The sequence below is a fragment of the Serinus canaria genome, chromosome 1A (assembly GCF_022539315.1).
Source record: "Serinus canaria isolate serCan28SL12 chromosome 1A, serCan2020, whole genome shotgun sequence".
Taxonomy (NCBI): domain Eukaryota; kingdom Metazoa; phylum Chordata; class Aves; order Passeriformes; family Fringillidae; genus Serinus; species Serinus canaria.
In genome coordinates, this window is record NC_066314.1 from 23,944,769 (window position 1) to 23,966,627 (window position 21,859).

The following is a 21,859-nucleotide window of genomic DNA, read 5'->3' on the forward strand; positions in this document are numbered from 1 at the left end:
TCAGCTGTGTATAAATCTAGTGCTTTCACTAGATTGGTTAAAACAATCCATCAATAATTCTTGTAGGGCTTTATTTCAGCATCCACTGAATTCTTTCTGTGGTTTACCTCTTTAATTACACAAAATAATAGGTTTTGGAAACTAATTGTTCTTCCTCCCTGTTATCTGATAAGAATCATGATTGAGAGTTGGGATAAAAATCTGAAACACAGGCTATTTGCAAGTATTAGCTGGTAAAAACGAGTCACGCTTCTAGTATTGAGACATAAAGATCACACTTCAAATCAGTAACATTTTTCTGATAATAATTAGTGATAACCAAATCCTGGAAACAAATCTAGCCTAGATTTGAAAGCAAAAGAAAAAAGAGCAAGGATATTGATATAATTAGAAAATGGTCCCAGTACACAAACTGCTGACTTCCATATTGTATGGAGTGGGAAACTGTCTACTTGTCCTCTGTAGCATGGTGAATTTTTTCCTGCTCTGCGCTGGGATGAAACCAAGAGCTTTCGAAGTTTGTGTAAAACACCCAGAATTCCCACATGATCCATGTTCACATCCTGCCTGGCCAGTGTCAAGTGCAGGTCCCAGCACTGGGAGAAGTGGGGGCCTGGTCTGACTGTCTGCCTCTTTTCAACCAGCACTTCCACCCAAGAAACTGCTGAAACCAATGCATTCCTGCAGATTCACTTCTGGTGAGTCAACGTGTTCTGACAAATACTAGATTAAGAAGAAAATTCCAAAAGTGCTCTATTTCTGACACCAGCCAGAGGTAGATATATTGTTTACTGTAATAAGTTTAAACCCACTTAACAGAGGCAGCCCTGCAGTGGAGAGACAAAGTAATGGGTGGGACAAGAGCTGCATGAGGATGGAGCACCACCAAAACAGGCAAAAAAGATCGAAGGAAGGTTACTTGACAGGCACCTTATTTGTTGCAGTATACTCTGTACTGTGTTCTTGTTTTAACAGATTTCCCACCCAGCAGGTCCCTCAGTATTCAGTTTACAATCCTCCCTATTCTTCCAGTGTCTGAAAAAGGGGATCCCTAGATGCCCAACAATCAGTACCAGTGTGCCCTGCAGGAGTATTTAGAGCCATAAATACTATCTGACATATTTTTTCACTCCAACCATATTTTGGGATATGAGGCCAGTTTCCTCAGACAGTCTGCTCTGCTGACATTCAGTAAAACACCACTGATTTCAATCTATGTTCTGGAGACCAAAAATTCCACCTTAGACTCCTTTAGCAAGTGAGGTTGGAATGGAAAATTTAACAGTAAGAACAAAAGTGGGATTCAGTGTGATGTAGAGGATGCCAGGAATAATAGGTATTTATTTTACCACTCCAGGAAGGAAAATATGAGCAATAAATGAAAATCAAGTCATCTTATCTCTATGAGTTTCATCATAGTGCTTTCCCTTGTTTACTTTTGAGATGTTTCAAGCATCCTCCCAGACAGAAATCTGCTGATTTCAACCTATGGGAAGCTCTGGCTCAGATTTATGGGCATCTGTCTAGGGAAAATGGTTCTCCACAGTCCATGTCTTCAGCATACTGTGAATCTTCTCTCAAGGTGCTTGACACCAGAAGGAACATGCCCTACAGTGAGACATTTATAGCTTAGGGAGAACATAGGAATCATGTGAGGAGCACTTCACCGTCCTCACATCCTAAAAACTCTGCTGCTTCTTTCTCAGAGTCTCATGACATTTTGTGCCACTTTTCATCTGCATCTGACCCAGGTTTTTTCTGTATTCCTGCACTGCAAGGTCCAGTACAGAGCTGCTCTTTTGTAACCTTCAGACCAGGTCACTGCAAATACACTTCACCTGAATACATCCTGAAGAAGCAGAGAAATTTTGGTGAATTAAAAATTCAGTCTCTCTTCAAAGGTCCAACAGCTCTCCACAGCATACACTCAAATGTAATTTGTTGAACTTACAGAGATTTGATGAATCAGAACCAAAATACTTGTGCTATAGCTACAGGTCAAAGAACTAGCTGCTCTCTATCAGTTGCAGAAGGAAAACAAGGAAACCTTTTGTTTCTCTGCCTGGTCTGAATGATGGATGCTGTTCAATCTTTTGTGACCTTCCTGCGACACATGTGTGTGTCCTTCATGTGTCTACAGATGACTTGTAAGTTTTGGCCTGTGATAGCCACCAGTGAGCAATAGCTGTCATGGATTATTCCTTTTGCAAGAGATATTTTCAAAGCCAGTGTCATGGTGTGCTCATTTTTCCATCCCTCATCAGACAGTAGCCAGTAAAACTGATGAGAAAATAGATTTTGGTTAACCATTGCAAATGGTTGGTAATGATGTGTCATATTAGTGTGAGTGCTATGGCTGGTGCTTTGTTTTTGTACCATTAAGTTTCCCAATGGAAATCTTCTTCCTACAAGTTTCATTCCCTCTAATTATGACTTGGGTGATAATTTGTAAATATTGAACATCATGTCTCTCCTTGGCACTGTTTGCAACTGTACTGACATGTCAGGCCAGGCCTTATTGTGGAAGATGTTCAAGCTGGCGTATGCAAGGAAGCCAGAAAACACAGCCATGCTTGTTTGCCTTTCCCTCATTTCAGGAACTTGGGTCCCATTTACCTCTAATCACAAGCACTCCATGGATCTGCACAAGCTCAGACAACATGCTGACATGAAAACATTTTGTCCGTTGTTTGGTGCATCTCATTTTTCCTAGCTTTATTACAGAAAAGGAAATGGCAGGGTCCTCTATCCCACAGGGAGAGTGTTTGTACAAGAACATATTTAGTCCTAAGATAGGTCATTTCAGGTTAGGTGACAGCAGAGTCATGTTAATTCATGTTTCAAAAACTGTACTGTCAGCAAATGGTAGCCTTTTCTCTTTTTTAAAGCTGATAGTATGGTTTTATACTTTTTCCAGTGGGAGAGTACATCTTGTTACTTAGGTCTCTAACAGAGTTGAGGTGGCAAATTTATATAGAATAACCCTAGTGACCACTCCTCCTGAGAATTCAGTTTGCTTTGCTATTTTGGACTAAAATCTGTGCCAGTGCAGGACCTGATTCCCTGTGGTTCAGAGGCTGTGCCATGGAGAGGACTTCATCATTTAAGAGGACAGGGAAAATGAGAGGGGATGATAACAGCTCCATTCATCCAACTTTAATCAGTTGTTGCAAATCTGCCACAGCACTGGCATCAGCTTCAACAGATGATGCTCACAATGGATGGGTCTTCCTCAGACTATTCAATAAACCAATTGCATCTGTACACAAGGTTGAGTATATCTAAAACACTTAGTGAGGGTAACATGTTTTCTAAGTTCAGAGGTAATAAAAAAAGGTTTTTAATATGAACTTAGTTACCTTAAGACAACAGAGAGAACAAGGAAATTGAATAAGTCAGCAGGAAACACACAAATTATCCCCGAGCTGAGTTCAAATGGCTAATCTGAGTTAAAATTCATGTTCCCTTGTCTTCAGCACTATTTCAGCTTTAGGTTAGGTCAGTCATCCTGACTAGGGTGGCAACATTATTTTTCCTACAGCATGGTATGCGCCCTAGCCCAATTCAGTTTTCCAGAGTATAAAGTCAAAGAACTTATTATCAGTGATTTAGGTTATAAATTCATTCATAGCAGAGCTGGGAGGTTTCTATTTGCTATTTTTAGTCTCAGAGGTGTGTGTGCATGCAGATGGCTGATGGGGAAGAACTGTTGGGCAGGGCACAGTCTAGGCAATTGCTGGAGGATCTACCATTAACTAAATCCTCTACATACACAGTGTAGTCATGTGTGTCAGAAGACATTGCTTTCATTAGCAGGTTCAACTGATCTGTAAGCCTTTCCTTACAATATTCAAACACATTAAAAAAATTAAATTATCCCTGCATAAAACATACTCTTTAATATACTTAGTCCATTACTGGGTCTAATATACTATTATAAACCACAGCAGCTATCAAAAGAAGCATTTTTGTTGTCTAACACATTTATTTTTAACAGGCTTTAAACCACAAGAACACTACTCTAGCCATTGCAGTGGAGAAAATGCTATTCTTACACTCATTTGGCATTTTTTGGAAGTGTCCTGCAGTGCAGTAGAGTATTTTATTTGAATTGCCTCAGAACTTAACATACTAAAGCCAACTAATGTCATGGGTCTCTAGCACAACTGGATTTATTTAAGCATTTTTTGTTGTGATGGGCTACAATGGCACTACTGGTTCTTTTGTAATGAACCTCAGCAAACACCCACTGATACATTACAAATAAGTGGAACCGATCAAGAGCTATATATTGCTCAAAAAGATTAATTTAATAGGTGGAATACAGCATTTCTTGCAATTGAGATCAATTTCTCATGTGAGAAAGTAGTACTCATTTTAAGGGCTGAGGAATTAAAGGAAAAGAACATGGACTAGAAGTCCAGAATATACATAGAATAACTGAAAACCAGAAAAATACACCAAATAAGGCAGAACTTTCCCTGTCTCTTCATGCAGATATTATATTTGCAGATGGATTTGAGTATTTAAATAGAAGAGGACAGCTTTCCACATCTGGATGATAAGGATGGAAGGATTTAAAAAAAAACCAACCCTATTGTATTGTTTAGCAATAACAGGAAAATAGAAAGCAAACTTTCAACAACACAACTGTTCCATCCTGTTTACCTGAGATGCAAGTCAGCAATTGTGGAACTTCAGTAAGAAAATAACTGTGATGTTATTGTGGCTCTTTACCACTACAACTGAAGTAAAATAAACCCAGTTCTAGCAGAGACTTAGGCTTGGTGTCTGCAGCAGACAATTCAGCCTGACAACTGACAGATGAACATCTAATTCAGTCCAAAGGTTGAGTACAAGTAGGAGAAGAGCTATGTGTGTGTGTGAGTAACATGCTGTGCTCGATACACAGCATGTTACTCACACACACACATAGTGCACTTCATGACTAATAACACAAGGCAATATTGGTTTTCTGGGTCAGCTTAGTGCATATGGACATAGTTGGGGGTCACTTCAAATTTTTCATGTTTGAACAGACTAATTCATCTCTTATCTATTTTCACCAAATATGCAAAGTAAAGGCCTTTGTCAACTTTTAGTGAGTTGAGATAAATGCAGACACACCCCAGTGGACTGAGGAAATCGCACAAGCTCGCATAAAGATCCAAGTCCTTGTTTCTGCTGTCACAGAAACACCTCACAATAGGAGAAAGCAACTTACCTTCATTTCTGGGTTTATCCTCTTGATCAACTTTTTTGTATGAGTCTGAGCATTTTGTGGTTGTCTGTACTGAATGGGGACAGTGTGATTTCCTTGGAATGTAGTTCTTCCCTTTGTAAGGAGCCAAGTTGGCAAACCTGGCTGCAAGCACAATTTTAGCTCAATTCCCTCAACTACTCTCAGCACTTAGACTTGCTACTTTATGTTTTATGGTTATAACAGCTATCCACCTGAATTCTTGTGTTGAAATGCAGAGCATATTTTGGAAGCCTTTCCTGTCTTGTAAAGTTAACAGCCTTCCATACTGTGATAATTAAAGGAATGGCACAGGTCATAAAAATGAAAAAGATTAAAAGGCAGATAGTCATGAGTAACCAAGACAGCATACAGATTTGTTCTAAATGTTCTAACAGCAATTATGAATGATCTTGATGCAGGACATTTCCTGCAGTTTAATTGTCATTTGCTGCTAATGGTTCTTAGGAGTCCCTGAGATAATAACTCTTCACAGCCAAACATTAATCTCTCTCAAAAAAAAAAAAAGTTCTATATATCAATAGATACAGATAGTAAAGTATATTATTTATGACAACTGTACCAAAATAGTGATGATAAGGTATGTTTTATTTGAATGGTACCAATGGATCTACATGCCCACCAAATTACCAAGTTTCCTTTGAATGTCATAATAAATATAATATCAGCAACTAAAACCCAAGAAGTTCCTGAATTCTTCCAAGGTGTGGTACAAATACCTAGGATACTAAGCAAAAGAGTACTGGCTCTGTTCTTTCCTCTGAAAGAGCTGGCAGGATGGTTTCAGGCAGCAGCTTTCTGCTTGGTGGGCACACATAAAGCATGCCACTGTGTGCCATGACTTCACCCTTCTCACTTAATGTGTCTCCAAGAGCCACAAGGCAAATTAGCAACCATACTTACGGTCAAGGATTTCCAAAAGGTTGCTGATGCCTTGCTTGATACACAGCTTGTCAAGCTGAGATGTCATGGTCAAACTGTGTAGGGTCCCAGCAAGATCAGCACATCTGTATGACTGAGCTGGGCTCACAGATTTGGAGAACTGGCCCAAAGGCTGGAATGAGACCCTCACCTCTCCTTTACTCAGCCAGCTGGGGGTGCCTTATCCAGGGAAAAGAAAAACCAAGAAAAAGCTCTGCTGGTGGACCTGTGTCAGCACTGTACAGAGGACTTTAAGTTGCCTCCAAGTCATCTCCTTGCATCTAGGAACTTTTGTGGGGGGAACTGGTCTGGCCTGGCACAGTCCATTGGGCTGATACTGTGCTGGGCTGGTATTGCTGCATGTATACTTAGTGCTGGAAAACAGACTGCACTCCTTCCATGCTCAAGCTGGCTCCACAATGTATAACCATGATTGTGTAATGCTGTGTTTGAGATAATCAGCTCTGCCAAACACAAACCACCTCTACACAAAGCTTTGGTGGTCTTTGCCCCAAGTGAAAATGCGGTGTAAACACTCAAAACAGCTACAAACAAAACTGAATTGGCTGTGTTTGTAAATTTGCTAGTGAAAACAATAAATAAACTTTATTTATGCCCCAGCTTCATACATAATCTGATCCCAAAGTTAATAACCTGATGGTCCACTTAGCTTCATAGCAGCTTTTTGATAATCAAACAGGAGCAATGTCAAGGATAGTGTTCATTTCCCATCTGTGTTTGGTTAGGAGGTTATGACCTTTTCTTTTTAATGCTGACCTCACTTTTGTCACTGTAAGTTTATGTTATTGCAGTGCACTTTAACTGATGCCCTACTTTCACTTGGTCTAGAGAGGGAGTTAATGACGACTCATTGGCATGAGCGCTGCCTTGCTGCGAACCTGTGATTCATGATTGCCTTCCAAGGACTTTATGGAATTGGCGTTCATAAATCCCGAAATGGCCTGGGACCAGCCTATCTGACATCCTGGCTCTCACCAGAGGCAGCAGTGTCACAGCTGCAATCAGGAGAGTGGCTGATCTGTAGCAGCCTCAGCTCCCTTTTTTTTTGGCAGATGTCCCTCAGCAAGGGTCCGTCAGCCACAGTTTTTATTTTGAAATATTGTGTTGACCTTCAGAAGATGCTGAAAAGCTCAATAGTTTGAAGAAGGAGTTCAGGGATGGCTGAGCAGTCTGAGTTTTTTCATGCTAATGGGATCTTTTTATGTGTGCTTGTTTCTGAAAGGATTTTTCAGCTGGTTCATTTACTTCCTTTCAGCCTGTCCTCTCCCCTCATTTGAAGAGACCTGTGAAGCTTAAATGTGCAACTGTTGCTCTTCAGAGGTTCTCATTTATACTGGGCCCAGAACTGGCTTTTGGACTTGTTCAGACCCTGGAATGCTTCCTTTGGAAATCTGGAGCCAGATAAGGAGTCTGTGAGATAAGCAAAGAGGCTGTTTCCAAACTTCAAGAGGGCATTTACCTTTCTCATAGGGGGGAAATGAGGATAAAAAATCCATTCTTACAAAACACCCCCAAAACACAAAAGGCTTAGTGCTGGCGTTTACTACAGGCACAGCACAGAAAGGCTGAGCTGTAGAATGGTGCCTGCCTTTAAGGGGCTGATTTAAAACCATGGTCCTCATCCCTGCACGAACAGGCTGGCCAAAGGTCTAAAATGGGACTTGAGACTGGCTCTGCTGCTTTTGCCCCCTGCCCTCTCTCTGCAGCCCTTTGCCTGCACTCTCCTGCCCTTTTGCCATGAGATCCAGCAATCCACCACCCCATGACCATTCCTCACTCTCCTCCTCCTCTTCCTGTCCTGGTGGGAAGATGCAGAGAGTGGAATGTGAGTCCTCCTGGGCAAAGCTGTCCTGATGCTTTGGAGCCAAGACAGCTGGGAGGAGGAGAGGGGATGGCCTGTGGTGCTGGAGGCTGCCTGTCAGCAGCAGGACCCGTGCCTGGCTCCATCCTGTCTGGGCACTGCAAAGGAGCTTGGCTGGGAGCTGTAAGCCAGCCAGGACTGAGAGACTCTTACTGCTCTGTCTTCTCTTCCAGAACTCCAGCTCAGGTGAGATCCAGGGAATATTCAGCACAAAATGCTGACACTGGTTGAACTAAGTACCTGAGAGTTCTGTGGCCATTGAGTGTTAGCTTTTTAGATCCCTTTGTTGGACTTGTGCCCTGACCTCACTCTAAACTCCATTTGAAATGCCAAAGTAGCCTCTCTGGATTTTCCCCATAATATTAAGCTTGGTTCTGTTTATCCAAAAGAAAACTAAAATGGCAGTAGTGAAATTGTTCAGTAAATGTATGTTTTTAATTTAGGACTTCATAGTGAAACAATTGCTCCTGAGTGTGATGTTTTACTAAACAGTTGATATTTAATTTAATATTTTGGGCACTGAACAATGGTCACTGTCATTTAGCAGGAACATTTTCTTTTACATCCCTGCTTCTACTAAAAATATTCAAATTATATTGTATTACTTATTAGCACTGTGTATGTTGTGTTCAGACAAAAAAATATGGACTTCTTATGATTAATAATTACTCACTTAAGCATTTTAAATTTGAACAAGATACAGATGTTTGGGGTGAGGATGGACAGATCTCAACTCTTACACACCTTGCTTTCACACAAAAGCCTGGTTTTGGACCTCAGCTAGGTCAGGATAAGCTACATTCCTTCACTGTGAAGCCATCATCTTTTCCAAGACTTGACTCCACAGTCTCTATGCAATCATTACTGTCATTGATTCCTGTGATAGTTGAGCTGACTAAGGACTAGAGAACAGGGTGCTTAAGACAGGCTGAAAGACAGAAGATCAGTGGCAATGACAGAATCTCAATAGCACCTCATTTAAAATGAGCAATAGATGATAGAGGGTAAATACTGAGATGTAGAAGATGTAACAGGAATAATAGGTGCAGAACAGTAAATCTTTAAAATCTTATATATTGTTAATGAAGATAATAATTACTCTTTACAGAAAGGCTGAATTAACCAACGCTGCATTTCTAAGTAACTAGCTAATGGACACAGGCATTATCTTTCCATAAGTCTTTGAAATCCCTATAAACCATGAGCAGTCAAATATTTGACTGATGGGCTTTTACCCCTGTTAATAGCATGTGGTGGTGGTCTCAGTAAATAACATAACTTTGGATTTCCCTCTTGCAGCTGGGAAAAGAATACTTTCTTATAATTAAGCCACATCTTATTGCTCCTTGCTGCTTCCTGAAAGGCTTTTTATATTGTGAAAACAATTCACTGTTGTTACCTTATTTTTGTGCCCTGCAGGGAATTTTGGGTGCACAGACTCAGATAAGCAGGAACCTCTCTGACTGCAATCAGAGGAATTTTTAAGCCATTCCTGCTTACCTGTAGACAGAGGTTGGCTCAGCTTGTGTTTCACCTACAAGAGAATTGTGGCATTATTTGCATAAAAGAAGTTCTTTCAAAGTATGTTATATGAAAACTTCTCAATTTGAAAACAAACAAACAAAAATGCAACTTGGCCATCTTCAGGAAGCAGCAAAGTTGTCTCAGCTCTACCCCAGCTGATTTTATCATGGCAGCTTACCTCTGAAGAAAAACCAATACATACTTATTTTTGTAAATGTGTTTTCAGAAGGAAGGAGAGAAAACTCCACAGAATTGGAAAACAGGCCTTCTAACTGAAAATGACCACACAATGTGTTTCCCCCTTTTTTAGCTCTACATGAAAATCTTAGGCTTCAGTTCTGCAATTAGAATGTCATAATGATTTTTGTGATTTCATGTACACTTGTGCTGACTTTATTTACCTTCTGTGTAGCTCTCACCTCTCTCAACTTCTATTACCATGTTCTGCATTCAGAACACTTCCTCTCATGTAGCCTTTCATAGTCACCTTTTTCTTTTTTTCATAGGGAAAAAAAAAAAAGGTGACTGTTGTTGGTTAGTTCTTTCTGAATATAACCAGGAGGAAAGAATCATCCCTTTCTCACAAATGAATATGCCTTGCAATCCCTCTCTTTTGTATACGTAAGGTCAGGATAAAAAGGACAAAAATCAAATATAATCTGATAGAAATAATAACTGAATTCTATGGGATTTAATGGAAGATAAAATGTAATGAGATTTTAACATGCAGTTCTGAAGCACAAACAGATTGAATATCAAATTTCATGGAATAATCCAGAAACTTATAGTAAGGTTCCCATGCTAGATTCAATAGGATTTTCCCATTGTGGAAATTTATGGTGGAGAGCTGACAAGGTCTTGAAAATGTCACAGGAGAAGACATTCCCAGAAAAGGAGCTATTTAGTCCTCTGAGAAGGGAAAAGGACACAGTGAAATGTTGCCACCATGTCATGTACTCTGGTAATTTGTTTGTAACACCAGTGTTTGCAATAACAGGCAAAACAGACACAGGAATTTCAGATTTTGACTGCAATAGGCTGAATATACCCTAAATACTAGGAAATGAAGAAATCAAAGTAAAGCGTAAAAACACAGTGCACATCTGGGTCCTCTGTTTTCAACTCTTGCATAGTTTCCACTGAAGGTGATAGAGTTCACACCCTGACTTTAACTAAAGGCACCTACATCCTGGCTGGGTAAACAGCCCCATTTACTATTTGAAAGTGCTGCAAACACACACAGTGATAAAACTCATTATCATGCAGCACTCCATCCTTGAACATGTGTAGGAAGGCAAAGTGTTCAAAGTTTTCCTTCATCAAAGTTTTCTTTTCCTTCATCAGAAGAGTTAAACAACAGTTAAGATAGTTTTCAATCATCTGCTGCAAGCTAAATTGCATCTTCAAACATGAACAACATTTTCCACTCATCTAAATGGATGGTAAATACACTTTTAGGGTGAAATTTGGATTATTTTCTCTGATGCAGAAGTGCTTTATCACACAGGGAGCTCCACATTGGCTCACTGCTTACTGGAGCCTATTACTGTTTGCTTTCTACCTACTCTTTAAAAGATTATTAATCTTGCAATTATATATATATATATATTACTTCAGCTTTGGGCATTTTTAGGAATGATATTGAATACTAAGCATTAACATTTTAAGGAACATTTTCCTTCAGGAAAAATATTGGCCTCTAATCCAAAGAGCAAAAGCAATAAACCTAAAGAGTTTAAGGAAAGGTTTTACAAGACACAATATACAAGATGTAAAATTAGTAACCCCTCTCTAGAAATAGACAGGAAAGCTGAATATAACTAAAGTAACTTATTTAACATTTTCAATGACATCAGGAGAGGGCAATTAATCAACTTTTACCATTAATTCAACTACCAACACCTCTCATTGTCTTCAACTTTCTGTCTCTCTTTCATCCTGCTTTCTCAGACCTAACAGAATCTGATCTATTTGGATAAGAAGACACATGAAAGTATATATAATAATACCCATATAATAACACCTATAACAGATATCAGGATATATAATAGCAATAGATAAAAGGATATATAATTCCCATATCAGAAATCCTAACACAATTTTGAATGTAGAACAGTCTCGAAGATAGAGAGCAATCCAAGTCTGAGTTACCCTAGCATGTATCTAAGACAAATGAAGCTTGTGAAGTTATTTCAGTTTGTTCTTTTCTAGTCATGCTTTGGGACAGTCCCCCGATTTGGGACTTGTCTCTGGGCCTACCTGAAATGCTGGGCTTACTTGGAAACTGGCTACTTTTATCCCCACAGGATCATCCACGATGTGGGTGTGTAGGGGGGGAGAAGCAAACCCCAATGTCATAATTAATATCTGTGATGGTCCTAAAATTCTGGTAATTAAGTTTGGGTCAACCAGTCCAAAGCACACTCTTATTTATGATACAGCTAAAAACAAAACAATAAAAAGTCATGTATGTCTCTAGGCATTTACATGGCACAATAGACCTCTACCAAGCTTGAAAACTCACTAGCTAGATTAGTTTCAAAACAAAGTAAAAGAAAGGTGAGATTCAGCATCCAGCTCAAACAAACTAAAAATAAACAAACAAAAGAAGCATTAATTAAGGAACATTAAATAAGTAAGTTTGGAATTCTAATTGTAGATGAAAATTGTTTTCATCTAACTCATGAAACATGCTCAGAAAGGATTTGTTTCCACCAAATTTAGATGAAAATAGTTCCTACAGGACTTAACAACTTGCACAACTATTAATTAGAAAAATTTTATGTCAAAAAGATATATCAGCCTTCTATTAAAGTCAGAGAAGAGGAAATCCATTTTTCAAATATGGTGCAGACACACACAAAACAAATCCAGTGTCCATGAAGAGTCAGTGGCAAAACTTCCAGGGGGCCACAATCTTGCTCAGGGTTCTTACCAAAAAAGTGGCACAACCACAAAACCAGGTTAAAAAAGCCAGTTTCCTAAGACCTACATGTGTTGTTGGAGGCCTGAGTGTTTGCAGTGGGTGATAAAGGGATGGAATTCAGCTGAGGGCAGCTCTGCCAGATGTGGGCAGGGGTAGCAGCCGGCAAAGCTGGGGCTGGGTGTGGACATCCCACACCAGGGCCATGTGGCTCTCAGCCCTAACAAATGCTCGGTGTAATCAGTCCATTAGTCCAGGTTTCTCCCAGACAGTTGTTTAAAATGAGCATTATTTGAAGCAAACCAGAAACCTTAACACTGTATTTCATAAATAACTGTAACTTTACTGCCTAAATTCATGGTGGTCCAGCCTTGTTACTATTGTAGGCAAAATGCCTTTCTGAGTCTCATCACCTCTCCCCTCTGAGGAGGTTCAGCTAGGGCAGGTAGGGTGCAAGGGCACGCCACAAGGTCACAAATCTACATACCCCAGATACCAAGAGGCAAGAGTATGTGTGCTATATTTTTGGTCACCTGCCCATATCTAAGCAGCTGAAAACCCTTCAGGTACTACATGCCATCCTCCTGCAGCAGGGCTACCACCTGGATGCCACCTGCTGGCCTGCTCTTTCTAAAGAGAAGCAGAAAATTTTATGTGACTGTTCAGTCACAACCAAAGCTATGATTCTAGCCATTTTATAAAATAAATTATATATTTGGCAAATTTCATATCCTTATGCTGAAAGAAAATCTGGCTGAAGCAAAAAACTTCCTGTGTGGGAAGTGAACAACTTACATCATATAAAATGGTCAATACAAAGTAATTACTTATTGCTTAAATCTAGCTGTCTTTAAAAGTGTGCCTCCTCAATTAACTGAGTCTGCTTGTAGAAGTGTAACTGAGAGGCCCCTGTGCTTCATCATCTACTCCAGAGCCATGCTATTTTGAAAATAAAAGACCTGTATCCTGTCCAAAAAAAAACCCTCTGGAGGTGACTTGCTGTGTTGCCATTTTGGATTACAAAAAATACTCAGCCAACACACAGGGGAAGGCTTAATTCCAGCAAACACACACATAAACAGGAAACCTCTCTCCAGTCAGAAGGTATTTTTCCTTCGTACAATGGGGTTCAAAGATGTGTCATCATATAGTTTAAAACAATTGCTAAGGAACCTTACAATTTCCAATAGTTTAGGAATAGAGTTGGCTTCCACAGTTGAAAGCCTGTCTGAACTTGCATGGGAAGCACACAAACACTAACAAATATATGCTGGCTTAGCCAGTGCAGAATTTTTAATCAATAAACATGTCAAGCTGGGGGACGGGGAGGGGAGGGAATCAATTTTCAGAAGGCAAATGGTAACAACTGTAGATTTAATCAAATTGCAGATGCAATCCCTTACTATTCTCAATACTTTTGAAAGAAAGTAGCTCCATGGCAAAGAATGAATTTCAATAAATGTCACATATTTAGGTTTATTGCTGAACTTTTAAATTTATCAAGCTAGGTCACTGATCCCTCACAGAAATGATAACCATACATGTCAAAAGGATTTTGATACTGTTTAGCTGGATAAACATCAAAATGAAGGAACTGCAGTAAAGGAAAGCAACTTACATAAAAATTGTAACTTCTGTATGACTACAGGAAAAAAGATATGCCAGTGTAACCCTTCAATGTGAGGCTAAAGCTGCAACGTACACAATGAAGGGGATAGCTATCAAATACCATGGTGATGGTCATGGTGTGAACACTTGGGCAAAATGAAAATCTTCTGAAAGCATTTGGCAATTTTCCTCCCACAGGCATTTGCAATCAAATTTACCATTAATTCAAACAGGAACCTTTTGCTGCCTTCCATACAAAAGGACAATTGCATGTAAATTTTTTTGGGACAAGCAGAAGAAACTCTCAGAGCTGTAGGATGCCCAGAAAAAGCAGCATTTCACTTAGGACTTTTAAGCTTTTTAAATTCCTCAGCACTGCAGAAAATCTTCTGTTATTGACAACTGCTTGAAAAATTAAATGTTCTGGAGCACTTGGTTCCCTGGTGACTGGTGTGCTGGGAGGAGAGGCAGAGGAGAGGTTTCAGACCATTCACTGCTACTGTTGCACCACATGCACCCTTATGCCTGGCTCATGTACACAGCCTCTCCTTAAAATACAAGCATTATAAAATTCTTAAAATTTGAGGGTTATAAGCCCCGCAAATTATTTATCTCCCCGTCTATTTTCCACTCTTATATTTGGTATACTCAATTGCAACTAATTCAATGAAAGTCCATCTGAGCCAAGAGGACTCAGTCACCATCCAGCCACATCAAGTGACTGAAAAAGATCACAGCGTGACTAAAAAGTCCCAGAACAGATCAAAAACCGTGGCAATCTACTTGGGAACACTGTTTGCTTCAAAGGAGTTATATCCTGGACTAAACGTGGTCTGATAACTTTGCCTCTCTTTTCTTTCTCTAATGTTTAAAATTGGAGGGAAAAAATACATTATCTTCTTGTACAACATCATAGTTTTCCTCAAGGCAAATAGCTTGGCAATTTGCTAGATTTGTTAATGCTAGAGGAAACAAGTTAGCACACATACCATGTGTTTGAATGCCTTTGGAAATTAGATTGAAACACTGATTTGATTTCCTAAAAGGTATCTTAAACAAGGCAAGGTTAGAGATTTGGAGAGTAATGAGAATTTGTGTGACTTCAAACAGCTCTACATAAAACAGACCTGATATTCTGGGGGGGAAAAGGTCACCTAATTATTCGTTTCCTGAAGGCCCTGTCTATGCTACATTTCCCCTGGGTAAGGAAACTGATTTAAAATGGCTTCTGCTAACATGTTTGCATCAGTCGCTATGTACGAGACAGAGATTTTTAAAGCCACTGCCAAGAAAAACACATCATTTTTTGTAAGAGAACAACAGAAACCTCCTTATCTTGGCTGTAGCAGAGAGATGCCATCCTCAGAGCTCTTCATGGAGCTGTGGCCCTGCCTCCTTGGTGATGGCATGCTGCTTGGGGCAGTGTGGCATGACCGCCAGTGGTGCGTTGCACAGGTTTAATTACCAAATACAGCCTTTGCATAGGAAGCAAAATTACCAACTTGGCCACAGCAGACAAGATGCACAGGTTGATGGTTCAGCATGATGGCTGAGTGTAACAGCCAAATGAAACATGAAGTTGTGCCACCAGCTCAAAGGACAGACAGCAAGGTGGCAACAGGGACGTACCTTGCTGTCTGACCTAAGCCTGGACATCAGGGTTTCACAGGAGCCCACCACAAAGGTGGTGTTGCCACCCAAAATCTTAGCAAGGTGTGTTTGAAGTGTCACACACTGCATGCATTCCTTCTTCTTTGCACCAGACAGATTCTTGTAACCCCTATGGAATTTTGTGTTGCTGTAGTTTCAGAGAATGCTGTTCAGCTGCCCTATCCCTTTCTTGTTCAAGAAATTATGTGCAGTGCTGAGAACCCAAGCAGGATTTCCCTTACACTAGATATTTCACAAACACAGATGGAGATGGAGGACTTCTCCTTGCTTTCTGCCTGAAGCAAATAAAGTCTAGACACATGCCCACCACAAAGCAATCATGGCACAAAGCAGATCACCCAGTGCTCTGTGACTCCCACTGCTGCAGCTCTGCCTCTCTGGCTACCCCAGCACAGCATGCTGCCGGCATCAGGTTCCCTTTGTGGCTGTGAAGGCAAGACTGCTGCTCTTACACTGCAGCCAGCTGTGCCAGTTAGTCTCTGGAGTTCTGGAAGCCAGATTTGGGAAGCAGCAAGCTTTAAATGTCTCCTCTGAATTGAAAAATACAGAGCAGACATTTGCAGATCATAGACGAAGAAGAGTAGGCGGGTTGCCCCCTTTGATTGCATTGGACAAGCAAGAAGAGGTTACAGGTCATCAGCTGAGGCACCAGAAAACCATAAATGCAGGAGAATCAGGATGGGAAGGCAGTACTGGGAAGACAACACTTGCTACTTAGTTTTGCTTTTATGAGCTTTTCATTGAACCTCTGCTAAATTTTGGTTTTCTGGCTGCCTTGCCCTGACTCAGTGAGCTCCCATCAATCTATGGCTGCCCTGTCATCTACACTTGAGCAAATAACACGTCTGTGAGCCCCTTCCCAGCCACAATATGTGCACTTTAGCTTACCAATAAAGAACTGCTATGCAGTGGTTGGCCTCTGAAGAGAAGTAAAAAAATGAAAATAGGAGGATAAAAGGGAAAAAAGAATAAAAAATAACAAAAAGAAAAAAGGGGAAAAGAAGAGGAAAAAAAGAGAAAATCCTCATATGATTATTAAGACAATTCATTCCCTGTCCACCAAAAAGGCACACAAGTTGACTCTCTCTTCTCTAAATAGCAAGATGAATGTTTTACAAAATATCCCAGTTTCCAAATGATTCAGTTTGTATTAGAAGACAGAAAAAGAAGCATACAGTGCTGAAGAAGGATTAGGGCACAAAGAACAAGTGATACAGTCATTCTCCAAGTTACTTTGTTTTCAACATGCAGCTCCTGCCAAAGGCTAGCTTTTTGCTCTTGCAGTGTATGATCTGTAAACATTTAACCAGCTCTCTGAGAAACATGTGAGACATTTTATCTTGCCTGATTATGAATCCAAACCTCTCAGATCTAAAATAAAAAGACAACAAAAAAGATACACCATCCTCTTTTTGCAGCTGGACAATGAAAAAAGCACCTGTGGGATGAAAGCAAATGAACTATCACACAGGGCACAGGTTCTTTGGGAAAAGCATGCACTGCAGCTTGAATAAACCTCCTACAGGTTACAAACGCGCAGTTTGTTAAACAACACTGCTATTTGATTATTAATCCCTATTGATGTATGTGCAAAACTTCCAATTTCTAAGGAGTGCATTCAGTTTTATAAAGCCTAAGACCACATAATTTACTGCTGACATGGAAACAGTGGTGGAATGCCATTATATGAGCCCTTTGCGATTTGTTTACCGTTCGAAGCAAATTCTGCTTTTAAAAATGAGAAAAAACCCCAAACAAACCCCATCAACAACAACAACAAAAAAAGGCCATACCGCAAGGAAAACTGTGAACGCCGCGCAACCATAAAGTACACATCCCCAACTTGGGGAATCCCGCAGGCTCACCCTGCGCCTCACGGAAGGCGGTCGGACCGGCCACCACAAATGCGGAGCCACCGTCTCCGAGTTGGAACTTCCAGGCTGCGCTGCCGGACACTGCCCCGCGGCGCGCTCCTGCAGAGCGGGAAGGGGCGGGAGGGGCAGCGCTCGGGCTGCGGCCAAGGGGCGCTGCCCGCAGCATCCCGGGAAGCGTTGCCCGCCCTGCCCTGCCCTAGCCCGCCGCGGCGGCGGCGGCGCGTACCCGGAGCGCCCTGCGGAGCCCGGCCGGGGCAGGGGCCAGCCGGCAGCCCCGACCGCTATCACCTGCCCCCGCGGCGCCCGGCCCGCCCCGGGAGAGCAGCGGCGGCTGCCGCGCTCCCGCGAAGTTCCCGGGCGGGGCACAGCGCAGCACCGTGCCCGGCCCGTCCTCCCCGCTCCCGGCTCACCTCGCTCCCCGCGTCCCCCCACGGGTGCCGGTCCTTACCGGAGCGGAGCGGGCTGCGCGCCGGCACCACCGCCGGAGGGGCGAGCGCTGCGCCCCGGCGGGCTGGGCTGGCTCGGCGCTCCCGGCCCGGCAGCCGGCCCAGCCCGGGCGGGCGGGGCGGAGCGGGGCGCAGCCCGGCGCACCTCCGCGGCCCCGCGCCGCTCCGCCGCTCCCCTCCGCCCCGCGGGCTTAGGCTCCCCCCGGCCCCAGCCCCGCTGTCGCTGCTGTCCCTACCTGGGGGCGGCAGGGGCTGCGCGCCCCGGCGGGCAGGGGCGTCCCTCCCTCCCGCACGGCACCTGGGCTGCGGGGCGGCTCTCCGCGCCCTTCCCTCAGGCGCCTCCGCCGCGCTGGTGGCGGCTCCCAGCGGTAAATCAGCCGGTCCCCGCGCTCCCTCCGCCCCTCCGGCGCGGTCCTGACCTGCCTGTGACTCACCACATCGCAGGAGCCCGGGTGCGCGGTGGGGGGAAGGAGGGAGGGGGCCTCCTTCTCTCGCTCCCCCTCCCCTTCTTTCTTCCACTCGTCCCTCCCGGCCAGACGACCCAAGCCCGGGGGCAGGAGAGATGGCTGTCACTTCACAGATGCGGAAAGCCAGGAGGGGACCCTTGGTGCACCTTATCCTGCACTTCGGCGTTTTCAGGCCAAGTGGGTACCAGTGGTGTGCAGGCACAGCCTCCCTCCTCGCTCCCAGCCGCTGGGAGCCCATCATCAGGTGTCAGTGCCTGACTGTTGCTAAAGCCTAACCCTGAGAGGTCAAGATATGGGCACCCCTAGGCTTGTCCTGAGACCCCCCTAGGCTGTGTAGTAGTGAACAAATTTAGCCCATATTGCACTATCATGGTGTCAGTGCTGACTGTGCTTTAAATGTCTATCCACGTGTAATTCAAACAAATGAGATCAGTTTATATAGACCGTCAAGCAGCTGTCTTGCTCCATACATGCTTTCTACAGGGTACTGAACTGCACAGGTTGGGGTTTCTCCCTCACTAGGCTTGCAAAGCAGATGATGACTTCATCTTTCAGAGGTGCTGAGAAACTGAGTCATTCAGCAATAGTGCCTGTGCAATGTACACTTGTGGAGCTGCCGAGAGACTGCAAGTCTCAACACTGGGGCATGCAGCAAAGGATCCATCTTTTTTTCTGGTAACGAGTTTCAGCAGCTACTGATTTAAACCAGATTTTAAGTGAAAGGCTCCATATTCCAATAGAAGTTACTGAGACATCTATTTTCCCTTTGCTTGCTTCCTTTTTTGGCCCCAACTCTGCTCCCCTTAATCATACCATTTAAACCAATGAATGTTTTTTGTGAGTGAAGTACAAAGAACTGTAAGAAACACTGCCCAGTTTTATGATTAACCCTGGGAAAAATGTCAGACCTCACATCAAAATGTTCTGTAAGGAAAATTAAATATTGTATGTATTTGTTTTAGGCCTTGGATGTCACCAGGATCTGTACAAAGACAAAGCTGTACAACAGAACAAAACACTTTAAAAAAACAGTTAACCACTTTTCTGTTAGTCTTCTGCTAGTCTTTCACAATTTATCTGTCTCCTCTTTCCTATGGCCTTGCCGGCACTAATGATAAAGATATCTAACCTAGCAATAAGCTGATTCTGTGCAAAACCAGATGTGTGATTGAGGGCAGCCTGCCCCCCGGCTTCCCCTTGAGAGGAAGCTGTAACTGCAATGAGGTCTCCCGTCAGTCTCTTCTTCTCCAGGCTGAACAGACAAAGTGACCTCAGCCACTCCTCACACAGCTTCCCCTCAAACCTTTCACCATCCTCATTGCCCTCCTTTGGATGCTCTCTAGCATATATTTTGGATGATCTCTAGCATATATTTTGGATGCTCTCTAGCATATATTTTCCTTATATAGTGGTGCCCAAAACTGCACTCGAGGTGAGGCTGGCCCAGTGCAGAGCAGAGCAGGACAATCCCCTCCCTTGCCTGGCTGGTGATGCTGTGTCTGATGCCCCCCAGGACAGGGTTGGCCCTCCTGGCTGCCAGGGCACTGCTGACTCGAAATCAGTTTGCCATCAACCAGAAACCCTGGCTCCCTTTCCACAGTGCTGGTCTCCAACTTCTTGTTCCCCAGTCTGTCCATACATCCAGTGTTGTCCCATCCCAGGTGCAGAATTCAGCACTTGTGTCTGTTAAACTTCATGCTGATGTAATCTCATTTCTTTCAAGTGTCTGGAAACCTGTCAATTTACTTCAGTAACCTTTATTTCAATTAATACTCAACAATAGTTAGAAAAGGAAGACAGTGCCAGTCCCTCCCCCCAGCATGGCTACAATTAGACTGTACTGCTTGCTGGGCTTCAATTAGTGATCAGTCAGTTATTGTGCATCCATGTAGCAGATTGGAAGAATCTGCCTTAAAGGTTTTGAAAGAAAGTGATAAAGAAAAAGATTTCAATCCGGAGTTCATCCTAAGGCCAGCCCCTCATGTTATCTGTTCTTAGGCTGCTCCTGAGTTCGCTGTGCACCTGCTCAGCCAGTGCCCAGGCTGTTATCAGTGGGACAGCTTGTGCTATTCTAAAGCTAACAAATGGATTGTCACTAACATAAAAAGGAGAAACAGATGTTTCCTTTCCATTTTGACCATGGCTGATGCCATGTTATTTTGGGTTAGTTTTATGAGACAGTGACACTGCACTGAGGCTTTGATAATCATCTAATACTCCTTTCATCATGTTTGCAATGATATGTGTGCACCGTGAACAACTTCTCAGAGACTTGAAGTACCTTTAAGGTGCAGTTATGGGGGAAAAAGAGACTGTTACTTTCTTATTCATCATCTTTATAGGTTTTCCTAATGTCCCTCTGCTGTCCAAAAGGAGCTGATCCTCTTCAGTCTGGTATAAGATGGTGTGACACATTTTAGAAAGCTGACGGCACTGGAAAAAACAATTCAGAAGTGTGAAGGAGGGTCTATGAGTGTGATCTGTTCAGTAAAAGAACTGGAACACACCAGGGAATGTATTGGCACATGCTTTCCAGCCCTGACGTGTTTTGAGATAGGAAGCTGATGAGCAAACCCTATCACATTTCCAAGAATACAAACAGAGTTAGAAAAATGAATTGCAAGGCTGTATTGAAGTTAAAGTTTCAAGTGCAAACCTGAAGAATGAAAACACAGGATGACTTCTGTGCATAGGCAGTAGTGCATTTCAACACACCAAAGTGTCCACTTCAGTTTTATGGGTTTCATTGTGACTTCTGTTTAGAACCTGAGAAATTATTCATCATAACTACAGGTAGCAAAATGAAGTTTATAGACCTTTGTATCCAATTTATACTTAATTTCAAAAAGGAAAATATATATTTAAATACCTCTGCAAATCTGGATCTAACCACATTTTCTGAAAGTGCAGAATCAAACACGAATCTACTGTGCATTGCTGCAGAATCACACTCTACTACATGGCACCACAGCTATATGGTACCATCAGAGGATTTACTCTTTGTCCTCTGCTGCAGTCATTCACACCTTTGGGAGCAAATATAAAATGCAAATGTCATTGTGAGGCTCCAGAGACTTCTGACTTAGTGGAGCTTACTCATGAGTAAATGATTTCAGAAGGAGCAAGACAGCGGAAAGGAATTAATTTAATGCTTAAGAACACACAAGACAAAGATCTCTGGAGCTGAACTTCATCGTGGTGGGTATCAGGTACCTTCCTGTGGCAGAACCCTGCAACAGGGACTCAGAATAGCTGAGTCTGAGTCTCTCTGGAGGTTGATAAA

The 21,859-nt window shown here is 42.4% G+C and overlaps 1 protein-coding gene across 4 annotated transcripts in view; it reads right to left on the reverse strand.

Moving 5' to 3' along the window:
* Positions 1 to 18,443, reverse strand: part of MET (MET proto-oncogene, receptor tyrosine kinase) — a 90,128-nt gene extending 71,685 nt beyond the window's left edge. The window contains exon 1 of one of the 4 annotated variants that reach the window (XR_007780620.1): positions 17,583 to 17,718. The gene's annotated coding sequence lies outside the window, so the exon portion shown is untranslated. Of the gene's footprint in view, positions 1 to 17,582; positions 17,719 to 18,073; positions 18,190 to 18,345 lie in introns of those variants that run through there. The other 3 variants (XM_030238030.2, XM_030238032.2, XM_030238033.2) reach the window with 3 other exon arrangements.
* Between the last annotated feature and the right edge of the window lie 3,416 nt (positions 18,444 to 21,859).